The following is a 9,136-nucleotide window of genomic DNA, read 5'->3' as shown; positions in this document are numbered from 1 at the left end:
TTTTGCAGACTAGTCTATCCTGAAAGAGCCAAAGAACATATGTATAGGCTAAGTGCATATATATATATATATATATATATATATGGTATTTCATACCAATACTTTGTCATTAGTCCTTAACTACTGTCCATTTCTCCTTCATTTACTTCCCTTGTTAAGAGGAATTTATAATATATATGTAGTCAGGATTTATACTTACATATTAAAATGATTGGTTTTGGTAACCATTTGGGGGAAAGTATTATGCAAAGAAGGTGCTGAAAGGCATCCAAAAAATAATCTGCCTTTACCTGATTGGTAAGTCTGAAGATAGAAGAGATCTAGTTACATATTTAATGAAAATGACAGCCAGAGCAGAATGTTGTGAAAAACAGCATGTTCTCAGCCGTTCCTCCAAATTGGGCTGCAAGAATTTCCCTTATGAAACTCTAAACTTCAGCTTATTGACTTCTCTGCCTATAGAGAGATGGAAGTCCCAGATGTATAGAGAAGGTCTAATAGAAATGAGTTAGAGGATTCAATGTATTCTACTTCACAGACAAATCTGACATTCTGTCTATCTCTGCTTTGAGTTGAATCCCCATTTGATTGCATTAAAGAACCACATGAGGTTGGGCTCAGCTCAGTCGACCCTGGATTCAATCTCCACTACTACAGAAAATAAATAAGTGAACAAATAAACTAATCAAAAAGGTAAGTCACAACACACTTGCAATGAAAAATATATTTTAAAATATTAAATTAAATTTGGGGGTAATGTGAACTTATTTAAACCTAGAAACCACGGTTTTTGAATATTTGCTTTAAAACATTTGTTTGTCTTACCCCCATAATATTTACTTATAAGCACATTTTGCTAGTGTCATATTTATGCCAAATATTCAAAAGGTTTTTTTTTTTAAAGCATGTCACGATTGGGAGAAAAAGTCAATATACACATGTATATAAAATCCCCAATCTGAATCCTGTTGGAATGCTTTGATTGTAGGAGATGTAAATTGAAAACTGTGGCTCTTTTGGGCTTCCCTTGAGGAGTTAAGAATGAAATGCTAACTTCAGCAAAACTGGCATTAGCAGAAACATGTGACAAATGGATATCAGTGTCACGCAGCACAGTGCCCCAACCACTAGGGTTCAGTCATTGAATTTGTCTTTGTGGGTGGTATGTAAAAGTTGACATGCCGGTAGAATTTTCCCCAATTACACAATATATCAATAAAGGAAATAGCCTCAGATAAAGCAGGTCATGCTTTGAGACAGTTTATTCAATGTACCAACTGATTAGATGTTGGCTGTGATTTATAGGCACAAAACTCTGCCATTATTGTCAAAGCCTTCATTATAAGTCATTCTAAAGAAATGTCACAGCAACATGAGAAAGTACATAATTGCTGCCACCTAATAGCTGTTTCCTTGTATTTTAAAATTATTCAAAAGAAGAAAGAAAAATCCACTATTGTTGAAAGTGAAATATGAGACACTTTTCAACGAAACGCTCTGTCATTGTATTTAAAGTGGTGTCTCCAAGTGGCAATTTGTTTAAAGCTTTTGGGAAAACCCCAATTTATAAATGACTTAATCAACTCGAGACTTAGGTGACTTGATGCTATCATTTCATCCTTAATAGCACATGCATTTCTAAAAAGTGGGTATCCCTTTGTCTACATTTCTGTAATACAAAGCTAATAGATACACTCCTGCCAACAACTTTTGACCAATAATACCATTTGATTTTAGAGAGGAAACTGATCCATTATAACTAACGAGTGGCTGAATCCTTACATAGATTTCATTGTCTCCTGAGTTTTAACCTAATATTTCACTTAAGTCTAAACAGAATTTCCCCAATTACCTATGATCAGGGCCTTCATGAAATATTAATAAAGGAAACTGCCTTAACTATAACAAATAACAAAAACAGCTTGATCACAAATGTAAACAGAAGCATACCACACATTTACATTTTCTTTTAAAGTGTAAATTAGGAAAATTTGTTCTTACATAATTGAGCATATACACATACACACACCCAATGTTTCTTCAAGACATATTTGAGAAAAAATAAGATATAATTGAAAATGAATGAGATATTACAGGTCCACTCAACTTTTCCATTGTATCCATATATTTTATTTGCAGATTAAATATGTTAAATATTTACCATTGTTATACATCTAAGAGAATTTGATTTTGAAATCATACATACTATTTTCTATTATGATGATTGAAATTCAAGGGAATATAATACCTCAACTCATTCCTTTTTCTGTATATGGTCAGCAGACAGCACAAATTAAAATTAAAAAAGCTACAAATCCTGCCATTTGGTAGCCTTCATTGGCACAAAGAAAGCCACTAATGCAGCTTCTGATAATGTTCTTTCCCCTTTTAATAAGGAGGCTTGTGTAGTGCTGACATTAAAAGGATTAAACAGCAAGCCTGCTGAGAAAAATACTCAGAGGTATTAAACCCTAGCAGTGTTGGTTTAACTGTAAGTACTGTAGAATGAGATTAAGTCCAAGTTTAGAAGGAAAATAGGTTTGACAGACGACTAAAAGGTAACAATATTTGCAGATGCCTGAATTAATGCTTCAGTGAAAAATATAATTAGCACAAGATTTGAAAATATGTCTCCTTTGGCAAATGTCTCTAGAGCAATCAAAACTGCGGACTGATGGAGTGGAAAGAGCGCTGGGCAAAGGGCCAGAATCTTGGAGTTGAAGCTTGTTGTTGTAGCATTCGCCAGCTCTGTGACCTCAGATAAGAAGTTTCCCAAAACTTCGACTCTCCAGATGGTGGATGTGGTCAATTGTAGCCATTCCTGCTTCTTTATAATGTGCATTTCTACACTACAGATATCAAAGGGCTGAAAGTGGAATTCCCCAGATTTTCATGTCAGTGAAGTTTCAGAAAGCAGGTTAGGTTTAGTTAGAGACAACTGTAAAGATGAAGGCAAAAGTCATCTTCCTGCCCTTTGATTTGTTTCCCTCTAAGTGACCTTATGGAAGAAAAACTCGTCTATAATAGACTTCCACATCTATCTGAGAGGCTGTTGAGTGACAACAGTGGTGGTCCCTTTTCATTCTAATTGTAGTGACATATTTTTGATGATTTTATAGGAATTTATTTATTTGCCACCTTCCCCACTGAAGTAGAAACAGTAGTCTCCCTACTAGTCAGTTGTGGGATATTCTGGAAACATTTCTCGATGCACAGCCTAGAGTTGCTATCTCTAGCTTTTCCAATTATTTTGTAAGCTTTTAATTCCTTGTAGATAATCTCTGTCTACTTAAAATGCCCAGGGATTATCCTGTCTCCCATTGAGTTCTAATTGATATAAAGGTAAATCTTATTCTTTTAAAAGGTCTTTGAGAAGACCAAAAATGGTCACAGCTGCTAACTAGCAGCTATCAAATTACCTCATCATATTCAGTTATTAATTTTAACAAGGTAATATAGTTATATACACATTTCATGAAATATTGTTTCTCTTGGGCACATAATTCTAAACAAATTATTATAAATCTCAGAATGTACAGATATTACAAAGCTCCAGTTTGCCAAGAATCACGTGCCTATTTGACATATTTCTTATGGCTGAAATGGAGCGAATACTTCAGAGTTTTATATATATATATATATACATATATATGTATATAATATATATATATATACATATATATATATATTTGTTTGTTTCTGTACCACTTTTCCATGATAGCGGCATCAGAAGCATGATGGCTAACTCTTTGTGTGACAGGGAGATGACACCCCCCCGCCGTGTGTGGAGATATTGAAGAGGTGCATTATTATTATTCTGTATTATTCAGCTCTGCGTCTTCTAAAGGAATAAAATCATCTCTTTTTTCTTCCACCAGTTTATGTATAATTCCATTTGTTGTTGTGTTCGTGGAACCAAGAGACTTTGCACACGCTCACACAGAAAAGAAACAGAGGAGATTGATTAGTTAAAACTTTGGAAATCTTTTTATGTTTGTGGTATTCTCTGGATGAGTGTAATGGATGATCTTTGAAGTGATAATCTGGAGCCATATTTGTTCCTCATTAATCCTATAACTTGAAGAGCATAATTTACTGAAGCAGGGATGACTCCCCTGTTAGTATTGTGTTAGCTTGTCACAAAACAAAATTAGTACTGCATTTGTTTTTGGGCAAAGGCATTTAACCCTTTGGTTCAGCATGTGAAATTTTCATGAATGCAAATTCATAAACAGTCACACAAATTTCTTATAGTAGAAGGTCCCTTTACAACATGCTGTTTGAAATTAAAGGCATGTTGCTACTTATTATGTCTGCAGGATGCTATAGGGTGGTGTGATTTAATTCTCACAATTTAAAGCTTTTTTCTGCTCTAAGTCAAAGCTCTAATAATAATGATATGAAATTCTGGCATACTTATTGTAGTTACATAGGATTTTCATTTGATATGGTAACCAACATATTTATAAGGATTCAGAGTAATTGTGTGTGTGTGTGTGTGTGTGTGTGTGTGTGTGTGATTACTTTCTTTTGCTTGCTTTAATGTTTCAAAGTTCATCCATGACATTGCATGTACCAATACCTCATTCTTTTACATGGATAGACAAAATGTGAGATATGCAAATAATCATGTTTAGTTGTATACATATCCCACATTTTGTCAATTCATCAGTTGGTAGACATTTGGGTAGTTTCTGTTTGAGGGCATTATGCATAATATTCATGTACACACATATCTTGTGTGAGCTAAAGTTCAAGTTTGGATGTGAAACATCCCCCATAGGCTTTTATGTTGGGATAGCAGGTAGATGCTATTTTAAGAGGTTATGGGACTCTTAGAAATGAGGCCTGCCTGGCATCTGTAGGTCACCAGGTTCATGGGGTATAACCTAGCTGGTTCTGTGCTTCCTGTCTGCTGGAGAACAGGTGCATACTTCTCACCAAAGGTACCCCGGCACCAAGTCATCATGAACTAAAATAGCTCCTTCTCCATGGTCATCTCTTGTCAAGAGTTTGGCATAGTACAAAGAAAGCAACATATACACTTATATTGTCATTTCTTGGAAGTATATATGTAGAAGTACGATTGTTGGGTTCTAGTAAGTATAGTTAACTTTTTGAGGAGCTGCTAGTCTGTTTTCTCAGTGGCTGCATCACTGAGAACATTCTAACAAGCATCAGAGGAGGAGGTTACAGTTTTTGTTTGTATTCTTACCAAACTTCATTGTTGTTCTTATTTATAAAGTTTATAAACTTTTTTTTGTTTTGTTTTTTTTTTTTTAAAAAAGACAGGGTTTCTCTTTGTAGCCCTGGCTGGTCTGGAGTTCTGACTATAGACCAGACTAGCCTCAAACTTAGAGATCTACCTGCCTCTGTCACCCAAGTGCTGGGATTAAAGGTGTAGGCCACCACCACTTGGCTACTGTAGCCATTTATTGAGTGTGCAGTGATATTTTCTTATGATATTGATTTCCATTTCCCTAATAACTAAAGATTTAAGCATCTTGATATTTATACTTTTTATGTCTTCTTTGGAGAAATGTTTACTCAAATCCTTTGCTCATTGCTAAGTTGGGTTATTTTATTGCTGAAATGTGTGTGTATGTATGTATTATATATATATATATATATACATATATATATAAAGTAAATCACATACATACAGGAATTAAAAGTTCATGTAAGTAAATATTTATTTACTTAATTTATATAAATAATTTAAAATAATTTGCTACCCATTGATTATCTTTTTACTTCCTTGGTAATGTCTTTTGATGTTCAAACATTTTTAACCTTAATAAAATCCCATTTGTTTAGTTTGTTTCTTGTGCTTATATAGTGTCGCATCTAAAAAACTGTCAAATGTGAAATTCAAACATTTTTGTCTATATTATCTTCTAAGAGTTTCATAGTTCTAATTATTATATTTTGGTTTTCAAATTTTTATTACATTTTTTGTGATAATACATGGAGTAGCATTTATGTGAAGGTCAGAAGGCAACTTGTGGGACTCAGTTATCTCCTCCTACCACTTGGTATTGAGAGATGAACTGAGGTCATCAGGCCTGTTGGAAGTGCCTTTATGCACTGAGCAATCTCACTGGCCCCTGTCTCATCCACTTTGTGTCAACTACTATAGGTTTGCTAAGCTTAAGTTTATTTACCGCCACTATATTTTGAAGCAGAGCATCACTGGCTTCCAGGTCATTTCTATCCTTCAATTGTAATTTTTCCAAATCACACTCATTACAAAAAACAAATCTTTATCAAGGAAGTAATCTAGGAAAATTACCTCACTTACATGCTTAGTAGAACAGTTTTCTCTTCATGTGTGTCAACTTGTCAAAGATTTAAATGTTTAAAAATCAATTTTCTAAAAAGATGTATGGAAACCATGAATAAAAATTTAAATATAATTGCAGTCAGGCCCATTACATAATATGGTTTAAATCACATATGTCTAGAAGACAGGACCATATCAAAGGTGTTCTGTTGTGGTTTCTTCACTATACAGTGAAGCCCAGTGTCAGTGGCAAAGGAAACTTCAGTAGTCCTTGTTCTGCACACTTTAATGATCCCCGACACAGCATCAGCATCACTGATACTAGAAAAACAAACATAGTTCCTATGTTCTACCCATTTATTACTAAGAAAAAGAAAGAAAGAAAGAGGGAGGGAGGAAAGAGGGAAGGAAGAAAGACAGGAAGGAAGGAAGTGAAGAAAGGAAGAAAGAAAGAAAGAAAGAAAGGTCATATCAAATTACTGTGATGGGAACATAGGAGAGTAGGGAATAATTCATTTTACTCAGGTTAGCTACACAGAAAGTGTGTTAGGGTTTATATTGCTGTGAAGAGACATCATGATCACAGAAACTTTTATAAAGGAAAACAATTAATTAGGGCTGGGTAAGTTCCGTTGTTCTGTGCTCTCCAATGGGCCAATAGGGAGTCATACCTTTCATCATAATTTCTCTGCTCTGGGCCCAGCAGAGACTTCATTTCCAGGGCAGTCTACTCTGAAAGTGTAAACTTGGCCTCTTTGGGCTATCCCAACATGGAAAATATGGAACACACTGTTCCATGCTGTTTGCTGTAGAGGCAAACATTTCATCTTCAGCTCTCATTAGGCAGGTAACTGGTATATATCCAGTTGTCTGCACCGGCTGCCATGATTCTCAATACACTATGAACACAAGAAAGAAAGAATTGAAATCCCCTACAAATCCTACAGTTTTCACTGACTGCAAAATTAGTTCAAATACCAGCCTCTCTGTGAAGCCTTGCCTCAGGATATCAGGCCAAAAGTCTCTCTTCATTCTGAGATAATAATGTGTTGATGGAAACCATTCATCAGGCACTCATCAAATACTATTTTATTGTACTCATTACATCATTTTTTCCCAAAATAAAAAAAAATATTCATTTTCTTTTTACGTATTTGTATTTGCCTACAAATAGTATGTGCAGGACAGGGGAAGAAACTGAATAAAACAAAATATTGTTTAACTGTTTAATTCCATTTGGGGTGTGAGTAATGTGATGGTTTAAACGTGCGAAATTCCCTATAGGCTCATATGCTTGAAAACTTGGTTTCGGCCAGCGGCACTGATTTAGAAGTTGTAGAACATTTAGGAAGTGGAGCCTCGCTAGATGAAGTGGGTCACTGGAGTCAGGCCTTGAGGTTACAAATGGGCCTAACTTCCTGCTCATTGTCTGACTGTGGACAAAATGTGACTAGCTGCCTTCTGCTCCTAACACCATACCTTCCCTTGCCAGATGGACTATGTCCTGCTGGAACTCTGACATCAAATAAGCCCTGCCTTGCTTGTGTTGCTGTTGTCAAGGGTTCTAACATCAAGAAAGGGACACAGCAGTGCAGCTGGCTGTCAGTGTTTACCCCAGACTGAGGGTTTTCACTCTGTACAGGACTTGTAACAAGTCACAGTAGGCCAATGAGGAAGTTCTGATGAATCAAGGGTTGCACTCAGTCATTACTACCCTCATGCCTGTTGCCATGGCGATCTACATATAATTTGCATGTCTTGATTATCCTATAAATGTTGAACCCTCAATATGCATCTTGCAAACATTAGGTATTTAATAACAAAAACTGACAAATGATTTTCTTTCTTTCTTTTTTCTTTTTTCTTTCTTTTTTTTTTTTTTTTCTAGAAAGGGTTTCTCTGTATTGCTTTGGAGCCTGTCCTGGAACTCACTCTGTAGACCAGTAGACCAGGCTGGCCTCAAACTCACAGAGACCCACCTGCCTCTGAGCCCCTCCTCACCCCTGGGTGCTGGGATTAATGGTGTGTACCACCAATGCTTGGCAACAAATGATTTTCCAAGTATTGTATTTTTTTTCCTTATAAACATCTATTGCAAGCTTACACTGAACTAAAGAGAATTGGAAAGTTATAGCTACTTGCCTAGGGAGTAATTTTCAGGTTGACATTTATTCACTGTACCATGCATGTGCACACACACATACACACATACATACATACAGGTGCCCTTGTATGTGAAGTAGCATGTATATACAGGTGTATGCACACAGCCCAGATGAAGACATTGGGTACCCTGTTGCTTACTCTTCACCGTACTCCAATTTTAACATGGCCTCTCACTAGACCAGGAGCTATACTGGTGGCCAGAAAGCTCCAGCAACCCTCCTGTCTCTATTCACTAGTGCATGTGTGGGGCCATATTAAGCTTTTATAAGAGTGCCAGGGATTGAACTCAGCTCTTTGTGGTTGTACAACAAGCACTTTTACTCCATCAGCCATATCCCCACATTTTTCTTTACTAATACCTGTAGCCCGTTCTACCACCTCACACCTAACATCATCCTATTATCATGTGCTACATTTCCTCTCATCACTTAAAATATTTTTACCAACCCAACTTCAGTCCAAAGAAACTGGCTGTATTAGTCACTGGCCCCAGATCTCAAGCTAAGACAGATTCCACAGTATGTTGCAGTAATGTCTAGAGTGAATGAAATAAATAGGTATGTTTATTAGTGTGTCTGCTTTCCTTCATTGACAGAAGAAACACACCACATAGTCCTGCATTGTTAGACTGAAGCACAGTACAGTATTTCCAAAGCTTAAAGCACTTTAACATAACTTGCATTCTAA

The sequence above is a fragment of the Phodopus roborovskii genome, unplaced genomic scaffold (genome assembly GCF_943737965.1).
Source record: "Phodopus roborovskii unplaced genomic scaffold, PHOROB, whole genome shotgun sequence".
NCBI lineage: Eukaryota > Metazoa > Chordata > Mammalia > Rodentia > Cricetidae > Phodopus > Phodopus roborovskii.
The sequence above is the reverse complement of the archived record's forward strand: the minus strand, read 5'-3'. Positions refer to the sequence as shown.